Here is a 26,721-nt window from a genome sequence, read left to right as displayed (position 1 = left end):
AAAAGAACAAAGTTTAACTGAGCTATTGATTAATTCTTGGTAAGAGTTTATTATAAAAGTTTTATCTTTACCAATTAAGTAATCTGTCTAGAGAGCAATGATTTTGTGTTGTCAAAATAATTTCCTGTGTTTCATGTTGTGTTTATATGATATTTTATAACTTAAGAAGAGGATTAAAGACTTAAATGTAAGACCTGAAACCATAAAACTTCTAGAAGAAAACACAGGTAGTATACTCTTTGACATCAGTCTTAGCAATAATGTCTTGACTATGTCTTCTCAGGCAAGGAAAACAAAAGCAAAAATAAACAAATGTGACTACATCAAACTAAAAAGCTTTTGCACAGGGAACGGAACTATTAATATCAACACAATGAAAAGGCCACCTACTAAATGGGGGGGTGATATTTACAAATTATATATTTGATAAGGTATTAATATCCAAAATACACAAAGAATTTATATAATTCAGCATCAAAAATAAAAAACAACCCAATAAAAAAATGGACAGAAGCTCTGAATAGACATTTTTCTAAAGAAGACATACAGACAGATAACAGACACCTGAAAGACGCTCAATATCACTAATTATCAAGGAAATTCAAATAAAATCACAATTAGATACCATCTCATATCTGTCAGGATGGGTATTATCAAAAAGACAACAAGTAACAAATGTTGGCAAGGATGTGTACAAAAGCAAACCTTTGTGCACTGCTGGATGGAATGTTAACTGGTGACACCAATGTAGAAAAACACTAGGAAGATTTCTGAAAAATTAAAAATAGATTTACTATACAATATAGGAAGTACACAACTGGGTATTTGTCCAAAGAAAAAGAAAGCATTAATTCAAAAACATAAATGAACTCCTATGTTAACTGCAGAATTATTTACAAGAGTCAAGATACAGAAGCAACTTAATTGTCCATCAAAAGATGAATAGATAAAGAAGCTATGGAATACACACACACACACACACAGAGAAATAGTTGACATCAGGGGTAGACTGCTTCCACCCAAGATGCCAAATCAAGACTTCATACTTCAACATGAAATCTTTCTTCTCTGTCTTTCCTTTGGGCTTCCCAGGTGGCGCTAGTGGTAAAGAATCCACCTCCCAATGCTGAAGATGCAAGAGAGTAGAGTTAGATCTGATCCCTGAGTTGGGAAGATACCCTGGAGGAAGAAATGGCATCCCATTACAGTATTCTTGCTGGGAGAATCCCATGGACAGAGGAAACTTGTGAGCTACTAGAAAGATAACACCATCATTATCTCCCAGGGCCATTGCCAATGGAGGTTATCTTTCAGGGTGCTGGGTTTGTCATTAAAAATTCCAATCTGTTCACAATATTGGTGATTCCTAGTCCTCCCCATTTTTCTTCTATTCCCAATGTCACTATAAATTACAATCAACTCTCCTTAGAAGTCACTTGGAGAGTCCAACTTTTATGGCCAGAGCATCCAATGCTTTGCCTTTACCTTTCTCAGAGTATAACTGTATTTTCCCTATTTGACATAAATATTTATAAATCGGTGAACTATTTGTATCTCCACATTCTTATGATTATCTAAATAAGATGTGCTCACAAAAAGATCTCACCAGCAGGACTCATCTTTGCAAGGCCAAAGTTATTTTTGATAAGAGGACAGCCCTTGATTATCTTTTAGCTAAAGAAGGAGGTATCTGTGCTATGGCCAACACCACTTGCTGCACCTAGATTAACATTTCTCGAGAAGGTGGAACTTAGCTACATAAGATCACTGAGCAAAGCCACTTGGCTTAAGAAAGTAACTCCTTCGAAGGGGTCTTTCTTTGACTTACTTGATTTAGATTCACTCAGATCACTCAGATTTAGATTCACTCAGATCAAGGACCATTGCCCTGAAGTATACTCTAGACAGTGGAAATTATCCTGCTTATAACAATCATAATAGTCTCCCTGGTACACTGTATTCTCTCAGAAGCTTTAAATGAATATTCACAGCCACTAACCATCAAGCAAATTCTTTTCCTAAGACTGGAACATCAAAGAAGGAACATAGGCAATAAATGAGTAAAATAATGTGAACTTGAAGTTATGACCTGTGAATACCATAGAGATTCAGCAAATAATGTCATGATCTGTGAACACCATGCCAAGGATCAGCAAAACCTGTGACAATTTCAGAGCAGTGGCTGGGAGCAGTGCTAATACCTTGAATTTTGATCACATCTCTCAGTTGATCAAAAGGGAGGAATTGTTAAAAAAAAAAAAAAAAAAAAAAGTCAACAGGCCTAAAATGGAGTCCCTTGTGCTAAGCTCCAGGTCAGAAAAGCAAGACTTAATACTTATCCTAATAGCAGTTTCAGCCTCTCCCAGGAATGTAATATTAACCAGTCACTCTAAAATTACCTGGTCAGCACTAGTGACATAATCCACCTGATAAGACACCTGCCATCCCCACAAAGGAAGGTGGCCTTGCCTGAAACAATTTATTTTTTGCTAGTGACTTCTTGTCCTGCTTTCTGCCACTAAGTCTTCCATTTTCTACAGCTTTTTGGAGCTCCTATTTGCTAGATGGGATGCAGCCTGAATTATGATACATCTTTGTTGTTGTTGTTAAGTCATGTCCAACTCTGCGACCCCATGGACAGCAGCACACCAGGCTTTCCTGCCCTTGACTATCTCCTGGAGTTTGCTCAGATTCATGTCCATTGATCCAGTGATGCTATTTAAGCATCTCATTCTCTGTCATCCCCTTCTCCTCTTGCCTTCAATCTTTCCCAGCATCAGAGTCTTTTCCAATAAGTCAGCTGCTCTTTGCATCAGGTGGCCAAAGTACTGGAGCTTCAGCTTCAGCATTAGTCCTTCCAGTGAATATGCAGTGTTGGTATACTTTAGGATTGACTAGTTTGATTTCCTTACAGTCCAAGGGACTCTCAAGAGTCTTATCCAGCACCACAATTTGAAAGCATCAATTCTTTGGTGCTCAGTTTTCTTTCTGGTCCAACTCTCACATCCATACATGACTACTGGAAAAGCCATGATATACTGAATGAAAACAATTGGATATTTATAATTTACTCAGTCAAATTTTTTTTAAACAGAAAGTTGCTAAGAAATACAGCATAAAGAACATTAAATAATAAGCAATGGAGTTGGAACTTGATCCTAGCATTAGATGAGAAACAATGAGAGCTTTACAGAAGTAAACTATGAAACAAAAGCACGTTTGTAGGGGCTGAGTCCTGCAGTCAGCTTTAAGCAGGAGCCACTCAATTCAGATGAGGATGAGTTAGTTGGAGACATGGTAGAAATGGGAGATGGGAAATGTCAGAGACATTTTCAAGAGCTGGCAGGATGCAGAGACCACCACAGGAACGAGTAAAGGTGAAGGGAAGCCAGAAAGACTGGATGATGCTGAATGAGGTTCCATAGTTGCAACCTGCAGAGGATGTTAAGAATGGAAGCTGGCTGGAGGCTAAGACAGTGTGGTTTTGTTTTCCAATTTCATTTCATTCTATTAAAAGCATTCTGACCTTTAGGGTCTAAAAGTCCAGAAGAGTAGCACTTATTCAAAATAAATAGAATGTGGTAAACTACATTCATTTCAAGATAGGGGTTAGGTAGAAGAAAAGTGGTGTGAATAATTCTGCCCCAGGGGGCCAGGGACATCAGCAGAATATATAATCCCAGCGAGGTCAAGGTGGAGAGGCATCTGCCAAACAGTCAATGGGAGGAAGGCGACATCAGGGAGAGACAGCAGCACATGTAGAGACAAAGTGTAGAAAATGGTAGAGCCACTGAAGAACATTAGAAAAGCATCTCTACTGTGCCAGGACAGGCCACGTCAACAGCTACTCCCTCGTGACAATGACACAAATGCCAAAATAACTTCCCCATCCACCTGAGAGCACACACTAAGAAAAACACACCTTTTAAGAAAGTCTTGGTGAAATGAACAGTTTAGACCAGCCTTCTGCTACTTGTGAGAGGAACAGATCAGCTAGCTGTGCTAGGAACAAATATTTTTGATGAATTATACATTTTAACATTTTGGAAAATACTGTCCTTAGAGGAAAAACTGGTCACAGCATGCGGAGATCTTATTAGAAAGAAGCATGGACATATTTGATGCCTAGAAATCCAGGTTCTCTAGCAGGGAGTGAGTCTGGGGATCAGCAGGCAGAAATCTGACGTAATGGGGCTAGAGGTAAGGGAAACTCAAAAATGAACAAAGGGGTCCCTAGAAGGGGAAATGGGAAAGGAAAAAAGATATTCTTTTCATCTACTTTAGATTTTTCCTGGGGTCAAATATATGTTAGAATGTTTATATTTAAAACCTTGATGAAAGTCTTCCAGTATATTTTATTTATGAATGTATTTGTGTGTATATTCATCTATACACATTTGTGTGTATGCATATGTACATGCACACGTGTACACAATACTTAATTTATGGGTTATGTTTGCAGCTGAGCAAGGTAAAGGACAACGGTATGCATACTTCTGAGTTGACCCCATCCCTGTCTCCTGCTATATCATACTCCTGAGAATTATGAGGTGTGTTTTGCAAGAGGACAGACAGGACATAGTGACTTGTTTCTAACCAACAACATACAGCCAATTTGATGGGATGTCACTTTGGTGATTACAAGTCTGTGACTTCTATCTCACTAGCAAACTCTGTACTGCCTTCTCTGCTTGCATGCCTTGATGAAGAAAGCTTCCATGTGGGAAAAGCCTATGTGGTCAGGAACTGATGAATTGCCAATGACCAGCTTCCATCAAGGAAGTGAATCCGGGCAGCAGCAAGAAGCTTGAAAGCTAGTCCTTCCCCAAGGGTGGAGGTATCAGCAGACACATTCAATGTAGCTGTTAAGAGACTGCAGCACAAAGAATGTAGCCAAGTTAGGCCCAGATGCCAGGCTCTAAAAAATAATGAGGCAACGAAACAGATATTTGCATTGTTTTAAGGTACGGTTTGGGGTAGTCTCTTACAGGACAATAGATAATTGACATAAAAGCCAAACACTAAAACATATCCTCTCCATTCAAACAAGGAAAATTGTAAGATTTCTCCCAAGTTAACTACTGCCAGCACCTTTTCATATTGTCTTCTAGACCTTATTTTTTTTTAACATATATTCTATTGTAATTTATTTATATCTCTTCATTCTGTTCATTCAATGCACATGAACTTGGGCACACTTTGGGAGATAGTGAAGGACAGGGAAGCCTGACATGCTGTAGTCCATGGGGTCACAAAGAGTTGAATACGACTGGGTGACTGAACAACATCCAGTTCCAGCCTTTCTTTGCTTCTTCCTTAAGGATGGCTTGGCTGCAAACCTACCACCTTCTTTATAATCAATGAGGAACTTCTTCTGATAAAGAACTTGTATCAAGAACTAGCTTCCTTGATATACTCAATGTACAGTCTTTATACTTGACACAGACATGTATGCATTAATTGCTTCTTGCTGATATAACTGTAAACTATGTAAGAGCATGAAGGACATCTACTCACAGACTCTGAAGATCTGTGACCTACAAAGAACTGCTTGTATTTCACAGCCCTTCATGTATATTTAGGGTTAATTTTGCAAATACAGTACAAGCTCTTTCATAGAGCATTCAAAGAACTTTTAGAAATAACTCAAAATACAGAAATTAATATCTTCACTTCCGACATAAATTTAAAATCAGTAAGTCATATAAAGACAAACTACATATGTTTGAGTAGAATATAAGCTAAGGATGTTAACCCTGAGAACTTCACAGGGTATCAAAATGGAATAATGCCAAGGGAAGTTATACACATACCTCAAAGAATTATCTAAAATATACTGCTCATTATGCAAGAAAATAATAGGCCTTTAATAAGCAAATGTAGACTATGGTACTTTATTTAATTCTGAAAATTTATACTTAACTTATCTTGCACTAACAAAACATTTTAAAAAGACATTGAAAACCTCATTTACTTGTATTTAGTACACTAAATGTGGGAGAAAGTTATACACTTATTTTAAACAATTATAATTTCCGCATGTTGAAAACAACAGCTGTGGAAGAAAGTAATTAACATGATTTACTATATAATCATTCTATCATTAGATGCTATTTGGAAATACAGAAGCAAAACTGAGTGGCTTCCTTGCTTGCACTCTTAAAGAAACCTGTTTTCTCAATCTTCTCCTCTGATGTATTAACTGTACATGAATAAGAGCTTGGTTCATTTATGGGAGAACATTTTATGACAAATTTCTTGGATTTTGGAACTCATTCCCCACTGCCTGGTACAGATGCTAACTGGGTATGCCTAGCCATACCTACCATGTTACAAAGAGATCCAGCTTATCTTCCTGGAGTGATAATGCATTTGACAACATGCCATAGAAAATATGATGATGGGTCTGAAAAGATAACGAAGTCTTATCCTTGCTTGGTATTTCTGACTATGCTTTTAGGTATTTTGCAAAGAATGATAACACTAGGTGAATTAGTCCAATTACTACCCTGGAGAAACAGACAAAGAAATGAGTTTTCTCCCTTCACTTTACCATCCTTATTAGCATCCAATTTTCTCCAACGTATTCCTCCCACTGACTTCTGCAGTTCAAATACGGTGTAGCAAGAAAGTTTAAAAACAGGCAAATATCCAAAACATTTTCTTACATTAGAAAAAACAGTTCCCAGTGCCTGTATTTCTGAAGATAACTAAATGTTGGCTGGTATCTATAGAATGAATCAGCCAGCATATGATATATCTGATCTATGATTTGCCTTTTATTTTGCCTCTTGAGATTATGATTTTTGAGAAAGCAAGGGGTTCTACTTTGCATGCTTCTAGAAAACTAAGACCATGCCATTTAATGAAACCTAACTCTAAGAAGAAGCAATATGTGTAGGGTGGTGAACAAAGTATTACTTCTAATTTCTGAGTGCTTCAGTGTCTGTGAGAGATGTGATATCTATTCAGCAGACACCCCTGGGTGCTGTGGGTAGAGGTGAGTTCTAAAGGAAAACCTGACACCGTGCTAATTATGGCAACAACACCCCACTAAACGTCAGCAAGGAGCAAAGATAAGACCAAGAGGAGTGGATGGAGAACTTCCTGAGCAACTATAGCCCTGGATTAATGGGAACAGAGGATTTCCTAGCACAGTCTATCAGAAATATTTCCACTGGAGCTACAAAGGACCCAAGTTCATTCTTGAGCTCCAGGGATGGTGATCATTGTGGGTCTGTTCAATGATGATAGCACATTTTCTTATCCTGACAATCAAAAGTCATAGCAAACTACATTCTTCTAATTTTTGTTAAAGAACACATTTGTAGGGAATCATCGTGGACTTACTTTTCAGAAACTCCTCTGACTTGAGAAAGAGAAGAGGGATTCCAGCAAAAAATAATAGTGAAAAAGTTTTTAAAAATTCAGAAACCTCCCTTTGCACCTAAAGGGTGGTTTATTGCTATGCTGAGAAAAGAACTATGAAGACTTCTTGGGAGAAAAAGATGTAGCTTTTTTAAAAGGCATTTTTTGGGGGGCTTCCCAGGTGGCATAGTAGGAAAGAATCCTCCTGCCAATGCAGGAGAAGCAGGAGATGCAAAAGACAGGGGATCGATCCCTGGGTCAGGAAAGATCTTCTGGAGTATGAAATGGCAACCCACTCCAGTATTCTTGCCTGAAAAATTCCATGGACAGAGGAGTCTGGCGGGCTACAGTCCATGGACAATCCATGGAAAAGCTGGACTCAACTGAACAACACAGCACACACATAAACTTGATTCACTGGATTTCACTTTTATGACTTCAGGCATTTTAAATCAAAGGAAAGCTCATCTTAGAGGCTGAACCGACTTTGAGGAGACCAGTGCTGCAGAAGGCTCCCAGGGAACCATCCATGGTGCTGAATTCAAATTCCTCTGCCACTCTCTTGCCTGTTAGATTCCCAACTTTCCACAGACAAAATCCTCATCACTGCAGTCCATTGTGCTTATTAGTGATACTGCCCCTTTAACAAATATTTTTAGCTACGTCCCAGTCAGCAATCTAGCCATATCTGTTAGCATCATATCTGACTCAGTCCTGTCTCCTCGGCCCTGTCCTATTCCTTCTGATCTCACCCAGGCTACCTTCCAGGACAGCTCATTCCCTGTATCCTAACTGGTAGCAGTGACTCATGATGGTGAGGAGGGGTAAGAGACATATTTCCCTGAAACTAAATGCATTTGGGAAGGCAAGACATTCAGGGACAGGCCAGCATGACTCTTCTTTCCAATAATAATGGTGCCTCCCTATGTCTACTTCTCCCTTGAGCTACTTGTTGTAGTTCAATAGCTCAATTATGTCTGACTCTGTGATCCCAGCAGCAGGGACTGGACTTCAGCAGGCCAGGCTTCCCTGTCTTTCACTATCTCCCAGTTTCCTCAAACTCACATCTATTGAGTCGGTGATGCCATTCAACCATCTCATCCTCTGTTGCCTCTTTCTCCTCCTGCCCTCAATCTTTCCCTGTGTGTGTGTGTGTGTGTGTGTGTGTGTGTGTGTCAGTTGCTTAATCGTGTCCAACTCTTTGCAACCTCATAGACCACAGCCCACCAGGCCCCTCAGTCCACGGGATTCTCTAGGCAAGAACACTGGAGTGGGTTGCCATTTCCTTCTCCAAAAGGAACTATAGAAAGAAAGAAAGTGAAGTTGCTCAGTTGTGTCCGACTTTTTGTGACCCCATGGACTGTAGCCAACCAGGGTCCTCCATCCATGGACTTTTCCAGGCAAGAGTACTGGAGTGGGTTGTCATTTCCTTCTCCAATCTTTCCCAGTATCAGGATATTATAGCCAGGAAAATGACTTGGGACATCAAAACTATCACAAGATTTAAGATCTAACGGTTCTACTCAGACAAGTTCATACACATCACCTTGCAGGTAGCATCTATGAACTACATGGCAGACACCCTTGAGTTTCTTTTCTTTTAATTTCTTTTTTAATTGGAGTATAATTGTTCCAATAAAATGTTGTATTAGTTTACTATGTAACATGGTGTAAGTTTCTGCTGTACAACAAAGTGAATCCACTATATGCATACATATATCTCTTTTCTCTTGAACCTCTCTCCCACCCACCTCCATTGCACCCCTCCAGGTCATCGCAGAGCACTGAGCTGAGCTCCCTGTGTTATACGGCAACTTTCTATTTTGCACATGGTAGTGCATATGCATCACTGCTGCTCTCTCAATTTTTCCCACCCTCTGCTTCCCTGCCTGTGTCCACAAGTCCATTCTCCACATCTGCGTCTCTATTCCTGTCCTGCATATAGGTTCAGTACCTTTTTTTTTTTTTTTTTTAGATTCTTTTTCATTTGGTGCAACTCATAATTTAAAGGATGGTAGATTTTAAGTCACTAAACACAACAACTTACTATCACTTATACTCTAGACCCTGTTCTAAGCACTTTGCATGTTTTAAACCATATAATGTTCAAGATAATCTCTATGAGTAACTATTACTACTGTCTCTCATCCCCTGTAATTAGATGAAGGAAATGAGACAGACAAGTGATGAACTCAAGGTCACATCGGCCAGTTAGTGGTAAAGTGGGATATGCATTCAGGGAATCTGGCTCTAATATTCAGTATCCAAATTGCTTCACATATCTGCATCTGTCATATAAGGAACTTGTACTGGTGACGCCTGTGTTGAAAGGGACATTGGACTAAAAATCTTTAATTCCTTGCAGTTTGAAATTTTTGTGTTTCTAAGAAATCTAAGAGTTTTAGAGATGGTTTGTTTGTTCTCTTTTTACATAAACAATGATCTTCAAAAATGCACATTATATGCTAAAGTACATTTATACATATAATAATTAAAAATTATTCCATTATTTAATTTTTATTCAAGGTCTTAGTTATTCAATATTTGCCATTCTATATGCTTTTACAAAACATTATATGCATAGCATTACACTGAATCTCTACTGGTGCATTAAATTTTATGATCTCAGAATAAAATTCCTAAAGAGAATCATTTAATGTACCTCAAATATATTTTCTCATGACCCAGGCAATTTAATAATATAAATTACTATTATTCCCAACATTTTTATTCTCAGAGGAATAAAAACAAAATATTGCAAACAAATGAATTTTTCAGATAACTATTAATTACTTATTCAATTAAAAAAATCTCCTGGTAATCGTTTTCCTAAAATGGATCACATACTTTTAAGTTTTATGGGCATGATCTGAACATAATTTAACTTTTCCAGGACCGTTTAGAATAGTCACTGTAGCTATCAATTGTTGAGCATATATAATTTTCCTGTTCCTTTCTCAATTTTTCATTTGTCTGACACTGTTATTATGATACTTGCCTCTAACAATTACCTATATCCATATCATATTTTCCTCACTGATTGCTATGAACTTAAGAAACTATATAACCAAATTGATTAACAGTGTGCCTAAAACAGAAATAAACCAATTACGAGTGAGAAGCATAGCACTCTCCCAATGAATAAATAAATAGAGTGCAATTCAATATATAGAGTCTGAGGCACTTGTTTTCACTACCACACACAAAATTTTTCTTTTCATTCCTTTTATACTCTCAGCTGTGTTCTAGGAAGTTGAACTCATCAGGTAAGTAAACTTCATACACATTTTACAGCCATATCAACAGTTGTACTGAGAGGCAGGAAGGCCAGGGGACTCCAAACAGAGGAAATAGGCTGCAAGTGCGAGACATTTTTCACTCTCTCTTAAGGGGCAGGAGGAAACAAATAAGTGTTAGATTTTATCCCCTTCTCTATATAAATTTAAAAGGTTTCTCTTAAAATTCTGTGCTGCCATGACGACACCTGGCTCCAACTGCACTTAACTTATCTCAAACTTGAGCTAACCAATGCGTTTTTCTTAAGGAAATGTTTGTCTTCAGTCTGTTCGGTTCAGTTGCTCAGTCGTGTTCGACTCTGCGACCCCATGGACTGCAGGACGCCAGGCCTCCCTGTCTATCACCAGCTCCTGGGAGTTTACTCAAACTCATGTCCATTGAGTCCGTGGTGCCATCCAATCATCTTATCCTCCGTCATCCCCTTCTCCTCCCGCCTTCAATCTTTCCCAGCATCAGGGTCTTTTCAAAGTGTTTGTCTTAAGCTATGTTAATGATTTACATATTTACCCTAGACTCTGTCTTTCTTCAAGTTGGTTCTGCCTAAGACTCAGAACCCACTGGACAAACCAGTATGTTTTACTCATGCAAACATTCTGTTAAATTATGTTAATGAGACTTGTATTTGCTTGGAAATCTGCCTTTCTTCAAGATTCATGTCAATCATTTTATGGCCCAGGATGACTCACCTGGTGCCAATGTTATCTCAAAATGCATGTTGTGGGTGAGGGGCCTGGTGCCACTCTGAGTTTTGAGACATCTCCTTTCTATAATTAACAGCTTGCTAGTGGCTATATAACATCTGGCTAAAGACTAGCCGAGGGTCACTCTTTCTACCCCCTTCTGATGTCAATGTCAGAAGCTTTCTCTATCTCTTTTATACTTTAATAAAACTTGATTACACAAAATCTCTGAGCGATCAAGCCTCATCACTGGCCTCGGATGAATTCTCCTCAGGTGGCCAAGAATCCCAGCGTCTTTCGTGGTTCAGCAACAACTTTCCTCTTGGGGGCTCATCCAGGATCCTTCAGGACAAGGTAAGGATGCTTGGAGCTCTAGTTCTTTGCTCTCCTAGCAAACACATTTTCTGCTCTACTTTACTAACTCTATGGTGTGTTTGTGTGAATGAATGACACACCCTGCGTGAAGCAAATGAGGAGCCCTGCTCTGAGGTTCTGGGGTGACCTCATAAGGCTTATGGCAGAAACACTGTTGGGGGTTGCCGACCTGCTAATGCCAAGAGGCAACCATTGTCTCCTTCAGGGAACGGCCACAGATGATTCCTTCAGGGAATGGCAGAGTGCGTGGACTGAACTCTCCTTTCTCAGTCAAACTTTCCAATCTCTTTGACCATTTCATAACTTCTTGGGAATTACTAACTTAATCTGTTGGATCATAGACTTTGATGGGACTTGTGACCTGTGCTGTTACTGTGTACTGTTACTTAGGTCTCAAACATGGATTGATAGTCAGAAAGTGCCTAGCCTCCCTAGGAATTGAAAGTTCGGAAGCTAGATGGAGCTCTAGCTTCAAGAGCATCTCTCAGATTAAAGGTTACTCAGATAGGAAGGACAGCAGGCTTCTTCCTTTGGTAAAACTAGCTCTTAGTGGACTAAGGGAGGCTCTCCAGTAACTTTTGTCCCAACTCCTCATATATTCTTTCTGTGGAATCTGTGGAAATGAACTGAAGAACTGGCCGTAATAACTTGAGGACAAAAATCACTTTTTCCTCACTGGCCAGCCCTTCACCATCTCTTTTGCTATCGCTTATACTGGTGGGGTGACACTCGGAAGGAATATATCGGTTTTATGTTTGTACCAGTCTCATTATGGTCAGGGATATACTCAGGGTCGTGCACAGACACTCAAATGATGAATGTTTCCCCCAGCGGTCTTAGCTTGGGAGGCATTCTGGAAGGTTACTCTGATTGCACCCCGGGTGGCATCGGAGGCAAGCAAGGTTTTAATGGTGAGGTACTGGACACTAGTCTGGGATGCCATCAGGTCTACCCCTGGTGCATCTCCACCCCGCCTCGGTGGTAGAGCCAGGAGGGACGAGTACGGCACCTGCATTGCTAAGGGACAGACTAAGTCTGACCAGGAAAGGAAAGCTTCGGTGTAAAGTCTGTCAACACCCCCATCTAGAGCAGGGAGAGACACCTCCAGTAGAAAGATGGTTCTGTGATTTTTTTCTCTCTTACAAATGGGAGCTAACAATTCCAGCCTCACTCCTTTGAACTGTATCCTGAAAAACTGGGATAGATCTGATCCCTAGAGCTTAAAGAAGACACGCCTGATCTTCCTATGTGATACTGCACGGCCACGGTATCCATTGGAGGACAGCAAACGATGGCCGGTTAGAGTGTCTCTTAATTATAATACTGTTTTACAATTAGACCAGTTCTGTAGAAGACAAGAGAGATGGGTAGAAGTAGCATATGTGTTGCCCTTTTTCTCTCTGAGAGGCATGTCAGACTTATGTCCTAAGGGTATAGATTTGGGTATGAAACCTTCAGCTCCCTCCTGTCCTCCTACTTTTCCCCTGTACTCGGGGCTCCAAAATGAGCAAACTGAAAGTCAGAGAACCCTCTTAGGAAGGGTTGCCTTGGTCTCGGTAAAAACCCAAACTGAGGTTCAAACTGCCCAAGTAGAAGTCCAAACAACCCCTGTCTCAGTACGACCTCAGACTACTCTGGTTTCAATAGAAACTCAGACAATTGAAGTAAGAGAAGCTCAGACAGCAAAAACTAAGGGTGAAATACAGGATGAGATGGAGGACAGGAGACAAAAAGATAAAAATGTCTGACTCTTGCAGCCTATTTCCTCCATTTGGAGAACCCTGGCCTTCCTGCCTGTTACCGTCTCAGTAGCATTAATTATTAATGATGCTGAAGGGTATTTAATGCCATATACTATATGGTACATATATCAGGACATTTCATTTGCCACCTACTGTCCTGATTTGCAGACTATCATGTAAAGCTCACAGAGTAAAGTCACTTGCCCCAGACTATTTAAAATGTACAGGAGCAAGAATTCAAACCCAGAATAACAATAACCATTACCTGAACTGTGTGCGGAGATGGGAGAGATTCAGGAAAGAAAAAGTTACCACTGGATAACAACATAACTATAGATCCAATCCATCTTTTCTAGGCTGTTGCAGTCAGCTAGGCTGAAACAAAAACTATAGACTGAAAGCCAGTTCTGGAAACTGGCAAGTCCCAGATCAAGACACCAAGAGATTTGGAATCTAGTGAGGACTGGCTTCCTGGTTCATAGATAGCCATCTTTTCATGGTGTCCTATGTAGCAGAAGGAGGCCTTTTTACAAGAACATATTCCCATTTATGAGGGCTGTACCCTCAGGACCTAATCACCGCTGAAAAGACCCACTGCCAAACACCATTACATTGGGGATTAGGCTTCAGCACTGAATTCTGGGATAACACAAACTCTCAATCTATAGAACAGGCTTTTCAAAAAATGGTTTGTATCTAAAGGTAGAAACGGTACCCAATGTAGTATGGTCTTACACTGATAAGACTGAATCAGTCAACATTTACTGAGTATCTACCATATGGATTTCAATAATAAATAGCATCTCAGGACCTTGAAATGAGTGGTACTTGCCCCATCTAATGGTACAGGCTAACAGGTGCCCCCAGGGTACACTGCTCAAAGGGAAGCAGAAGCAGACAGGAAAGTGGGGAAGTACATACACTGTCAGAAAAACACTCACCAGCTGTCCACTCCTATTTGTTTTCCTGCTTCAGATAAGCCATGATCGACTTTGGAAACCCATTAGACTAAAAGAAATGTTTGATGAGGATTTTTCTGGATATATACCTAAACCCGTTAGAAATGAAAATATCCCTCAGGTCCCAGTGAAACCGGCTGCCCAAATCATGCAGTGCCTGTTAGTTATGTACACAGCTGTCAGTGCAAACAGTACCAGCAGAAGCTGTTAGCCAACTCCCCCTCCTGCACAAAACAGCATATTTCAGAGACCTGTTTCCAGGTATACACATGCAGACATGTGTTCTTTTGTGCACATTAGGTTTCAAGGAAGAACGTGTGAAGTTTGATCACTGAGAGAAGTTTTTGCATTAAACCACAATGTCAAAGAATTGATTTTGAGAAGGGAATAATCTTGAGGTTACAGAGGGATGGTTAATGATAGAGCGTGAGGGTGTGGGTTATTCTCAGGGTGATGAGGGAGCATGTAGACACTGGATTTCCAGACCAGGGTCTCACGCTCAGTGTCTGCGAGGGTCCAGCAGGCACAGCAAGTCAAGGGACCAGCCAGGGAGCAGTCCGGCTCCACTGCCCCCTGATCATGCCTGCTGTGGTCGAGGGGGGTGGGGTCATTCTGTGTCAGAATGCATCCAATTCTGCAGGGAAGACATACAACTAGATTTTACAGATATCTTCATATTTTACTTATTTTAAAATAATTTTTACTTATTTGTACTTTTGACTGCCTTGGGTCTTCCTTACTGCACATGGGAACTCTTCAGTTGCAGCAAGCAGGGGCTACTTTTCATGGTGGTGCCTGGGTTTCTCACTGAGGTGGTTTTTCTTGTGGAGCACAGGCTCTGGAGCATGGGCTCAGCAGTTGTAGCACATAGGCTTAACTGCTCCGCAGCATGGGGTCTTCTCAGACCAGGGATAGAACTCATGTTACTCACATTGGGAGGTAGATTCTCAACAACTGTACCACCAGGGAAGTCCCAGTATCTTTATATTTTAAAACGAGGATGGAGTCTATGGGCAGCTGAAGCCCTCCAGAATGCCTCCAGCTTCATCTCTGACCCAGAAGACAAGCAGGTGACTCAATATCAGTACAGAATATTCTGCTTAGTCATTTGGATGAAGCCAGGCTGACGTGGAAATCCTGATGAGATGTAAAAACCTAAGCTATTGAGCATTCGTTACTGCTTACAATAAATTCATTAGTACAGTAGACACTCAGACACAGGGTGAGCCTTGAGGATAGAAAAGGAGTCAAGGATAGAAGCCACATGTGTTTTGTGCTAACCCTCACCCTAAAACACCAAACTCTGCTTTTACATTTGATGTGGCCATTTGGATGGCACAGGATAACGAGCACTTTCCAAATGCTTCTTCTCTCAATAAGACTACCACATTGAATGCCCCAGGGCTATGAGTGGCATGTCTCCACAGCCAATGGCTGGGCCAAGTCTAGTTCAGTGGATGGTTGTTTTCAGAGCATGGCAGAAGGCATCAGTCAATGTCTTGGCCAGTGGGAGAGTGGGCAAAACAGGTGATGTATTAGTTTCCAATGGTCATTTTGGTCCACAAAGACACTAGACAACATAAATTTAACTGCTCACAGTTCTGCAGGCCAGAAGCCCAAAATCAAGGTGTCAGCAGGGCCACGCTCTCTCAGCTCTAACTAAAAATATGTTCCTCACCTCCTCCAGCTTCCAAAAACTACTGGCATCCTTGTCTACGTCCACATGTCTCTCTGCTCTGTCATCCCACTGACTTCTTGCCTATCTTCTCTTCTGAGCATCTCTCTGATATGGATAACTGGGACTCCATTCAGGGCCCACCTAGATAACTCAGAATAAGTGCTTTCTCTCAAGATGATCAACATATCACATCTTCCATATACAGTAATATTCACACTTTTGTCATATAAGATGTGAGATAACAGAAAATATGCATTTGTCTCTGCCTCCTGTTCCTGGCACAAACCTTCTGAAACCTTTATAAATTCCTAAGCAACTAGAACACTAGGATCATCTCTTATTCTGTTATTTGCCTTTCACCTCATCTCTGCTGCAGGGCTCCTAAAACCCTTGTAAATTCTTAAGTGATAAGAGCTCTAGGAACATCTTTTGTTGTAATGAGGTGACTCTGGATGGCTCCTAGATGGGGCTGGTCACCAGAAAGACCAAGCCATGATGATAAACTTGGACCTTTCAGCCCCACATTGCATCCTCCAGAGAGGGGCTGGAAATAGAGTTAATAATTCATCACACCTATATGAGGAGGTCTCCATAAAAATCCCAATAAGCATAGGTTTCAGACAGCTTCCATGTTAGCAAAACACATCCATACCAGGAAGGTGGGTGACGCACCCCAACTTCAGGGCACCAGAAGCTCCTGTGCTCAGGACCCTCCCAGACTTGGTCTTACATACCTCTTCACCTGGCTGTTCATCTATATCCTTTACCACAACCCTTTAATAAACTGATAAATGCAAGTAAGTGTTTTCCTGAGTTCTGTGAGCTGGTGAAGTAAATCAATCAAAACTAAAGTGAAAGCCGCTCAGTCATGTCTGACTCTTTGCTCTTTGAGAACCTGTGGACCATAGCCCATCAGGCTCCTCTGTCCATGGAATTCTTCGGGTCAGAAAATTGGAGTGGGTAGCCTTTCCCTTCTCCAGGGGATCTTCCCAGCCCAGGGACTGAAGCCAGGTCTCCCACATATCAGGCAGATTCTTTACCATCTGAGTCACTAGGGAAGCCCAAGAATCCTCAAGTGGGTAGCCTATCCATTATCCAGGGGATCTTTCCTGACCCAGGAATCAAACCGGGGTCTCCTGCATTACAGGTGGATTCTTTTTATCAGCTGAGATACCAGGGAAGCCCCAATCAAACCTAAGGAGAGGTTATGGGAATCTTAGATTTGCAGCCAAATGAGACAAAAGTTGTGGGTAACATGGGAACCTACTATTTGTGACTGGCTTCTGAAGTAGGAGAGAAGCAGTCTTATGGGACTCGGTTCTTAGCTCATGGACTCTGACACTCTCTCCAGAAAGATGGTGCTAGACTTGAGTTGGACTGTAAGACACCCAGCTGGTGTCACAGAGAATTGCTTGGTATGGAAAAACTCTCTCACACATTTGGTAACCAGGAGTGTGAGACACAAAGGGAAGAAATTGATGGTAGGGAAGAACTGGGTTTTTCTCTAGGTAGGAGGGAAGAAACTAAGTTTCTCCTTTACGTAAGGTGATATTCACAAGTTCTGGATATAGGGCATGGGAATGTCTTCTGGGGTATCACAATTCAATTCACTATGAGCAGGGAGTTGGGGCAGGTAGCAGAGATTGCAAAAGGTCTGAAAGAGAGGGTGGGATAAACTGAGTGAGTAGCAGTGAAACACATATATTACCATATGTAAAATAGGTAGTGGGAAGTTGGTGTTTAACACAAAGAGCTCGACCTAGTGCTCTGTAACAACCTAGAGGGATGGGGTGGGTTGGAGGGTCAGAGGAAGGTTCAAGAGGGAGGGGACATATGTATACTTATGGCTGACTCATGTTGTTGTATGGCAGAAACCAACATAATATTGTAAAGCAATTATCCTCCAATTAAAATTTTTAAAAAAACAAAACAGACAAAAAAGTTCTACCAGAAACCTAGAATGCATCGCAGGATCAGTTCTGGGAAACCTCAAGAAACTTACAAGATTTCAATACATGAATTTAAGTAGACCAGGCCAGGATGTGGTCATTGAAAAGAGGGAACCCAAGTAACAGCTACTGGAGGAGAGGATATGGGTAATTTATGAGATGTGTTCAAAAGGGTCAGAGGAGTCCCTGGCCATGCATTTGTAGAAGAGCAGCAGGTTTCAGATCAGCTTACCTGCCAGGTGGCAAATGGACAAACGCAGGTGACACTGATAACTGCTGGAGAAGGCAATGGCAACCCACTCCAGTACTCTTGCCTGGAAAATTCTGTGGACGGAGGAACCTGGTTAGGCTACAGTCCATGGGGTTGCAAAGAGTCGGACATGACTGAGCAACTTCACTCACTTCACTCACTCAATATAAACCTCAGCAATTTCCCCATGCCAGGGAATACTTTGGATGCTGAAATTCTGAGGAGCAAACCAAGACAAGAGGTTCTGGCTTACTCTATCAGTTAACTTTTAAAATGCAGACGGACAACAGCCAATGAAAAGATGTTCATCGTAGCTAATCATTGCTGCTGCTGCTGCTGCTAAGTCACTTCAGTCGTGTCCGACTCTGTGCAACCCCATAGACGGCAGCCCACCAGGCTCCCCCGTCCCTGGGATTCTCCAGGCAAGAACACTGGAGTGGGTTGCCATTTCCTTCTCCAGTGCATGAAAGTGAAAAGTGAAAGTGAAGTTGCTCAGTCGTGTCCGACTCTTAGCGACCCCATGGACTGCAGCCCACCAGGCTCCTCCATCCATGGGATTTTCCAGGCAAGAGTACTGGAGTGGGGTGCCATTGCCTTCTCCGAGTGAGTGACCCCATTAGGGAAGTGTAAATCAAAACCACAGTGTCTGGCATTCTTCACAGAACTCGAACAAACAATTTTAAAATTTGTATGGAAACACGAAAGACACCTATTAGAATGGCCACCATCAAAAACAACACAAATAACAAACTGGAGAAAAGGAAACTGTTGGTGGGAATGTAAATTGGTGGCAGCCACTATGGAAAACAGTATGGAGGATTCTCATAAAACTAAAGAAAAAACTACCATGTGGCCCAGCAATTCTACTCCTTGGTATATATCCAAAAAACAAAAACACGAATTTGAAAAGATACATCCACCCCAATGTCATTGTAGCACTATTCACAATAGGGAATATATGGAAATAACCTAAATGTCCATCAACAAATGAATAAAGAGGATGTGGTGTCTGTGTTTGTATACACCCATTATATACATACACACGTGTGTATGTGTATAGCACTTATACATGGAACTAAAAAATACAACAAATTAGTGAAATATAACCAAAAAACAAGACTCACAGATATAGTGAACAAACTAGTGGTTACCAGTGGCAGTGGGAGGAACACTATAGGGGTTGGGGAGTGGGAGGTATAAACTGTTTGGAGTAAAGCAGGCTACACGAATGTACTGCATACCATGGAGAATATGGCCAATATTCTGTAATAACTGTAAAGGGACTGTAACTTTTAAAACTGGTACTAAAAATATAGATGGGGGAAAACAAGCATTTAAAAATTTTTGATAACAAAAAAGAAAATAAATGGATATTTAAGTCATTTGCAAACAATCTTCAGTACATCCACATGGCTCTATTTTTCATTGAGGATCAAGCCCCTGATCTTGAACCCCAGACAACAGTCTCACTGCTTCAAGATGATTCACAACTAAATTCTAATACAATTCTGCACACACAATTGCATGGCAAGGTTTAGCCCTGACTAAGGAGTTCAGATGCTGAGATCAGAAACACACCATTCCATTACGGGTATGTAACACACAACACTTTTATATTTGAGATTATAACCCAGTGGGAATAGAAGAGCCACCCCTCCAGGGCCAGCTCTGGAGCAAGAAGTGCGGAGTCCAGAGCCAGGCAGTTATCAGAAAGACCGATTTTGGCATGGGCCCTGGCAACTGGAAGCCACCAGCCAGCTCTGAAAACTAGCACCACAAGTCACAAAGTTTGCAAGACCAGAAGAACGTACAATGCCACACTCTTTAGGAAGAGTGGTCAAGATGGAAAGTTGTCCCATGGACAGCTTTGTTTTGATTTTTTTTTTTTTACAATGAAAAAGTATTTAATGATGTCTAGACAATGTATTCAACATTTAATAAACAGATATTAAGAGAAAAATAGAACATGCCAATAAAATTCCAAATGGAAATAATGGAGAAGTATGTGAAACTGTTTCTTAAGGGAGATATGAAAACAAATACACTTCTGTTCCTTTTCTGAACACTTTATATAATCTGAGACCATGGTATTGAACTCTGGCAGACATAAAGTCTATCTGGGGTAGGACACTGTTAAAATAAAGACACCAGGGCTTGAGCTCCAGAGCTTATTTATTCTGATTCAATAAGCACCTGCCAAATAATTCTGCTCTAGGTGGTCTAGGAACCACACTTGGTAAGTGGAAGTGAAACTGCTCACAAACAAGTGCAAATAAGAATTATTTGGAGGAAAAAAACCTACTCAGAATGGGACATATTACATATTAATGTACAATAAACTGAAGTTGTTGATCATATGCATTAGCTCAGGGATTCTAACCATGTTTTTAATTTATTTAAAACTTATTCTTAATTTGGAGGATCCTTCATTTAATTTTACTTCTTTTAAACACTGATTTTAAATCCCAGATCCCTTTTACCTAGAATTAGGGCTTCCCAGGTGGCACCAGTGGTAAAGAATCCGCCTGCCAATGCAGGACATGCAGGAGACACAGATGTAATCCCCGGGTCTGGAAGATCCCCTGGAGAAAGATAAGGCAACCCACTCCAGTATTATTGGAAAATCCCATGGACCGAGGAGCCTGGCAGGTTAGACTATGGGGTTGCAAAGAGTTGGACACAACTGAGCACACACATATCCCTAATACACTAAACATTTATAGAAGAAAACTAAACTTCTGTATTCATTCAGAAGCATATCCAGCATACCTTAACAGAACTGAGAATTAATGGAAGTGTGCTATATATTCTTCAATCTTTGATTTCTGTCTAATAAAGAATCTATATGATAAGGCACATACTACAGGCTTTTCCTGATCCTCTAGCTAGTTCTTATGGGTTTACACTTCTCCTCTCATATCTCTTACATCCTACATGATGATGGATTTATTTGTGAAGGCCACTGGACTGTTAACATCTTTTGGTTTCAGGACCATGGTATTTTCCATCCTTGTGTATGCCCTTAGAAAGCAGCTGTGAACAAAGCTGGTATAAATAAAAGTTTGTTGAGTTAAGTTAAATGGAAAGTATGTATGGTCTTCTTAATAATTTCAAAGTTCATTATATGATTATAATCCCATACTTCATTACATGGTTAAACAAGTATATTTTTAAAAATCTTTTTAAGTCTACCAATTTGGTTCTTGAAGTAAACTGTTTTCTAAAGAAGCAAGGGAAAATATATATATATATATATATATATATATATATATATATATATATATATATATACACACACACACACACACAATGTTCTGGTTACACACAGATACCTCAGATGGGATGGCTTTCTTTATTCAGTTCAGTCACTCAGTCGTGTCCGACTCTTTACGACCCCATGAACTGCAGCACGCCAGGCTTCCCTGTCCATCCTCAGGAGTTGGTGATGGACAGGGAGGCCTGGCATGCTGCAGTTCATGGGATCACAGAGTTGGACACGACTGAGTGACTGAACTGAACTGAACTGAATAAAGAAAGCCATCCCATCTGAGGTATCTGGGTGTAACCAGACAGCACGAGTTCCTTTACAAAAGGGAACTGGTTTGGATACATCTGTGAAGAGTTGGGCTGGGCTATCTTTCAGACTCATACTACATGGGTAACACTACTGGTTACATGCAATTTTTCTATTTCTCCAGGCCACACAAAATTAATTAAAAGGTATTGAATTTTCTCCTGGATTATTTCTAGGCTATGCACTCAAATTTGGAGTAGATAAGAGGTTTGGAATGACTCAAGTTCAATGACAAATGTTAACTTATGCAAAAGTAACAGCCTAAGAATAGTGATGATTTTGTAAAATACCCCAAAGGAGTTTTGCATATTTCAGACTCTGTGGTGGACTACAAATGCACATTCCACTCATAGCAACTGTGAAATTTTGCAAAGGAGATGCTCTTTACCTCTCTCTGAGCTGCTCTGGAACTAAAGCTGGAAAAAGCAAAAGCAAACTGCGTAAGGAGTGCTGAGGGCACAGCACGATAACTTTTACACACACTTGACCCGGAACTGGAAAAACTGTGAATTCTCCATCTAACAAATCATAGTAGCAGAAACCACAAAACCAGCTACTATCATGGGAATGATCATCCATTTTGATGATAAGAACTGACAATGATTACTTCAGTTAAAATTCTGATGATGAAAATGTTAAAAGCCGGAATTTCACAAGTAGTTTTCATTTATTGCATGCAGCTTAAGAATATTCATGTGAGGAATTTTTTCCTATCACCCACACCTGTTCAGCAGACAGATACTCAAAATGATACACTTATGCAAGAGAGATTTTATATATATATATATATATATATATATATATTTGGCATTGAATTGGCCATTATTCTGAGGTGTACAAACTGGAACTGTCTTATTGAAGTTAAGGTTTAACTCAGTTCCATTTGAAAACAGGCTGCCTTGCTTCATCTGCTAAATAAACTTCAATAAAAATACACGAGGCGAGATATATGACCAAAGTATTCAGCAGTGAACTTATGTAAGTCCTTTGCTCTGTACTGATTAAAACTGCAAACATTGACTCTTCCTAATAGTACAATTTCAGCCTTAACAAGAGAGAAACAAATGATGCTCTTATGCATATTCTTTGCAAAATAAAATAAGAAATTAGGTTTCATTAGAAAACTTTTTTTCTAACAAAAATTCTCCTTTAACACTATTCTCATTGCGGTTTATATTTTATGAATGACAAACATACTAAATATCATTTACTACACTGATTTGCCTCTATTTTTAGGATATGCTTGATGATTTGATCAAAAGATTATCTGATAATTAAATGTAGTCGATTTTTATTATGCAAGGATTTGGCTTAGTTTTTTATACATACAATCAAAGTTTATAAGAAGGTGCTTTCCCATTGATTTTCAAGTTTTTATATGTATTCAACAGACCTAACAACAGGATGGTAAGGTATAGAAAGCATCTAGCCCAATATCTTACAAATAGAGTGAGTTTTTAGTAATTAGCTGGTGCATCATTAAGGAGCTGCTGATGTATAATGGAAAGTAAGTGGCAGGGTGGGAAGAGGTCACAAAAGCAGGTGGTAGATTTCTTTCTCAGCCCACATATTAATTGGTTAAGATGCTCTTCCGAAAGGAAGGTGAGCTGACAGTGATATAATTTCTACATGAAACCAAAGGCTTATTTAGTGAAAAGTGAAGTAAATGCAATAGGTATTTAACATACTTCCAATAGGTAATTGGATCTGACAAATTTATACTTCTTTCAGAACTGCTTGTATTTACACACTAAAATTCAGATGTATAATAGGAATAGTGTAACTACTCTATTAAGCAGAGACAGTACTTGGCCAGCAAAGGTTCATATAGTCAAAGCTATGGTGTTTCCATTAGTCATGTATGGATGTGAGAGTTGGACCATAAAGAAGAAAGAAAAAGAAAGTGAAGTTGCTCAGTCATATCCAACTCTTTGCAACCCCATGGCTCCTCCCTCAGTCCATAGAATTTTCCAGGCAAGAGTACTGGAGTGAGTTGCCCTTTCCTTTTCAAGGGGATCTTCCTAACCCAGGGATTGAACCCGGGTCTCCTGCATTGCAGGCAGATGCTTTTAATGTCTGAGCCACGAAGGAAGCCCACCATAAAGAAGGCTGAGCACCAAAGAATTGATGCTTTCAAACTGTGGTGTTGGAGAAGACTCCTAAGAGACCCTTGCATGGCAAGGAGATCAAACCAGTCAATCCTAAAGGAAATCAACTCTGAATATTCATTGAAAGGACTGATGCTGAAGCTGATGCTCCGATACTTTGGCCACCTGATGTGAAGAGTCAACTTACTAGAAAAGATCTTGATGCTGGGAAATATTGAAGGCAGGATGAGAAGGGGACGACAGTGGACAAGACGGTTGGATGGCATGGACATGAGTTTGAGCAAACTCTGGGAGATGGTGAAGGACAGAGAAGCCTGGCATTCTGCAGTCCATGGGGTCACAAAGCGTGGGATACGACTGAGCAACTGAACAACAAAAACTACTCTGAAACTAGTCTAGACAATTTGTGTGTAAGTATAAACATGTGTTTTTCCTATCTTCCATAATTAAGCCTTAATATTAATTAAAAATATGGTGAATTTTACAGATTCAATTGTAATGGGATGATTTTCATTAGTATTATTTAATTTAACCACAATTAAATAAATGAATGAAAATCAGCCTTTCATTCAGAGAGGCCTAGTCTACCTAATTCATCTCAGTTGTCATTGTTCTCTCTGGACCGTTCCTGGATTTTATTTCAATACAAATAATTTTATAGGATCATTAAATATGTCAAAAAATTCTGAAGAATTGTATTTGATTTCTGACAGGTTCCAGGTTAATATTTCTTAAAAAATAAAAATAACAGTATATTAATATAAAATAAGATTATGGCCATTTGTATTAAATGTCTTTTTTTCTTATATTTTGTATTGCTGGTGTTCAGGTACCTGAGTCCTTACTGACCTAGAAGAGATTTTCCCTCTCCAGGTATCTAAGGCCCCTTTGGAGTGTGCCTTTCATATGCAAGCCAACCAATCCACACCCCATACTCCAAACCACCTCCTCTCTTCTGGTTCCTGTACTCCAGGAGGTAATGGTTCTCTGCCCTAATCACCCAGGGCCAGGTACCAGACAGCTAGAGACAGCCCCTACAGCACAGCTCATTGAAATGATCAAAAGAAGTCAGTTTTAAACATGCTTACCCTGTCCTGCCTTTCCTGCTCACTTGCTCGCTCAGTTGTGTCCAACCCTTTGCGATCCCATGGACTGTAGCCTGCCAGGCTTTTTTTCCATAGGATTTCCCAGGTAAGAATACTGAAGTGAGTTGCACTTCCTTCAGGGGATCTTCCTGACCCAGGGGTCAAATCGGTGTCTCTTGGGTCTCCTGCATTGCAGGTGGATTACTTTACTACTGAGCCACCTGGGAAGCTGCTGAGGATATCACAATGAAGCCCCTACCCACGCTTTTCCCTCACTCTCCTTTTGCCTCTTAATGAAGCCAAGTGCTTCCTCACAGGGTCCTGCATGGCACATATTTCTAGGGAATCCCTGGGTAAACAAAGTTCTTCTTTTCATAACATTCATTTCTGTGTTTTTGCATCTTATCATATTTGATGAAAACAAATCCAAGGGACAATCAAAGACAACATTTAATTGGATAATTAAACACAACATCATTTGAGGAATACGCTTAAACATGAGAGACAAGGCACTCCTACATTAAAGAAAGACCTTTAGGAATTTCAGTAGTGAGATCCAGACTTAGGCTCTAGGCATCACGATGAGTGGTGAGAGAACCTGAAACTGACTGCTACAGCCACTATACAGAAAGGCTGGCCTTCTGGTGGCCAGGGCTTCCCACCTGAATTCCATCTGGATTGAATGGAGAATCCCAGTGAACCACGATAAGGTTTCTCTTTGGGGGTTTACTATTTTGTGTCACATAGTAGTTTGTGAAGAAGAGTTAGGAATGTTTGCCAAGGAACTAAATTAACTTTTGACAGACAAACAGACTAGAGGAGATTTAAACAAAAGACCCAGTTTTAATCAGTGCTAGGTATTTATCCTCCTGTTAATCCATCACATAATCATGTTTGCTTCTTTATGAATAAATAAACTACACATCAAAAACTTCCTGGAATGTTTCTAACATTTACAAACTAAAAAGTAAAATTTAACACAAAGTTTGTCTGGATGTACTACCTAACTGTTGTGAAGAAATAATACTGTATACCAAGAAAGACTGTTAAACTACCCAGAGCTTCTCACACCACACTCAGCTCAGAGTGGACACAGAAAAAATGCTTGTCCCTTCCTTTTCCTATTTGTCTTTGAAGGCAAAGACATTATCTCATATTTTATTCCCCTCTGTATTTTCTTGCATTCTTTCCATCTCAATGCTGAGCACATAATTGAGAATTCTGTGCTAGCTTTTTTGATTGGCTAGATGATAGGCTGATTCAATGATATCTATTAGTATGCTTGAAATAATACATAAAAATGTTAAGGATTCAAAAGCTATAAATGGCAGAGCCCAGAAACAGATCCACATAAATAGGAAAATTTGGTATTGGACAGAACTGTCTCTGCAGGGGTCAAGATTGTAGGGATCAGGATTCACTTTCTACCATATGGATATATGGATATCTATTTGCATGCATGAGTGCTCAGTCATGTCCGACTCTTTGTGACCCCATGGACTGTAGCCCACCAGGCTCCTCTGTTCGTGGGATTTTCCTAGCAAGAATACTGGAACGGGTTGCCATTTCCTTCTCCAGGGAATCTCCACTGCTGACTAACATGGGAAAAAAAATCGGTTATTCAATTAATGGTACTGGGAAACTTTTTATCCATAA

General features: G+C 40.1%; 1 protein-coding gene across 24 annotated transcripts in view; it reads right to left on the bottom strand.

The window, feature by feature from the left end:
* The window catches only part of NCKAP5 (NCK associated protein 5), a 1,093,872-nt gene that overhangs the window by 406,752 nt on the left and 660,399 nt on the right, over positions 1 to 26,721 (bottom strand). The window contains exon 1 of one of the 24 annotated variants that reach the window (XM_055572843.1): positions 25,069 to 25,243. The exons of the other annotated variants lie outside the window; for them this stretch is intronic. The gene's annotated coding sequence lies outside the window, so the exon portion shown is untranslated. Of the gene's footprint in view, positions 1 to 25,068; positions 25,244 to 26,721 lie in introns of those variants that run through there. 24 annotated transcript variants of the gene reach the window in all.

This window comes from Bubalus kerabau, chromosome 3 (assembly GCF_029407905.1).
Source record: "Bubalus kerabau isolate K-KA32 ecotype Philippines breed swamp buffalo chromosome 3, PCC_UOA_SB_1v2, whole genome shotgun sequence".
In the NCBI taxonomy this organism is placed as follows: Eukaryota; Metazoa; Chordata; class Mammalia; order Artiodactyla; family Bovidae; genus Bubalus; species Bubalus kerabau.
This window is presented reverse-complemented; position numbering and strand designations above follow the sequence as displayed.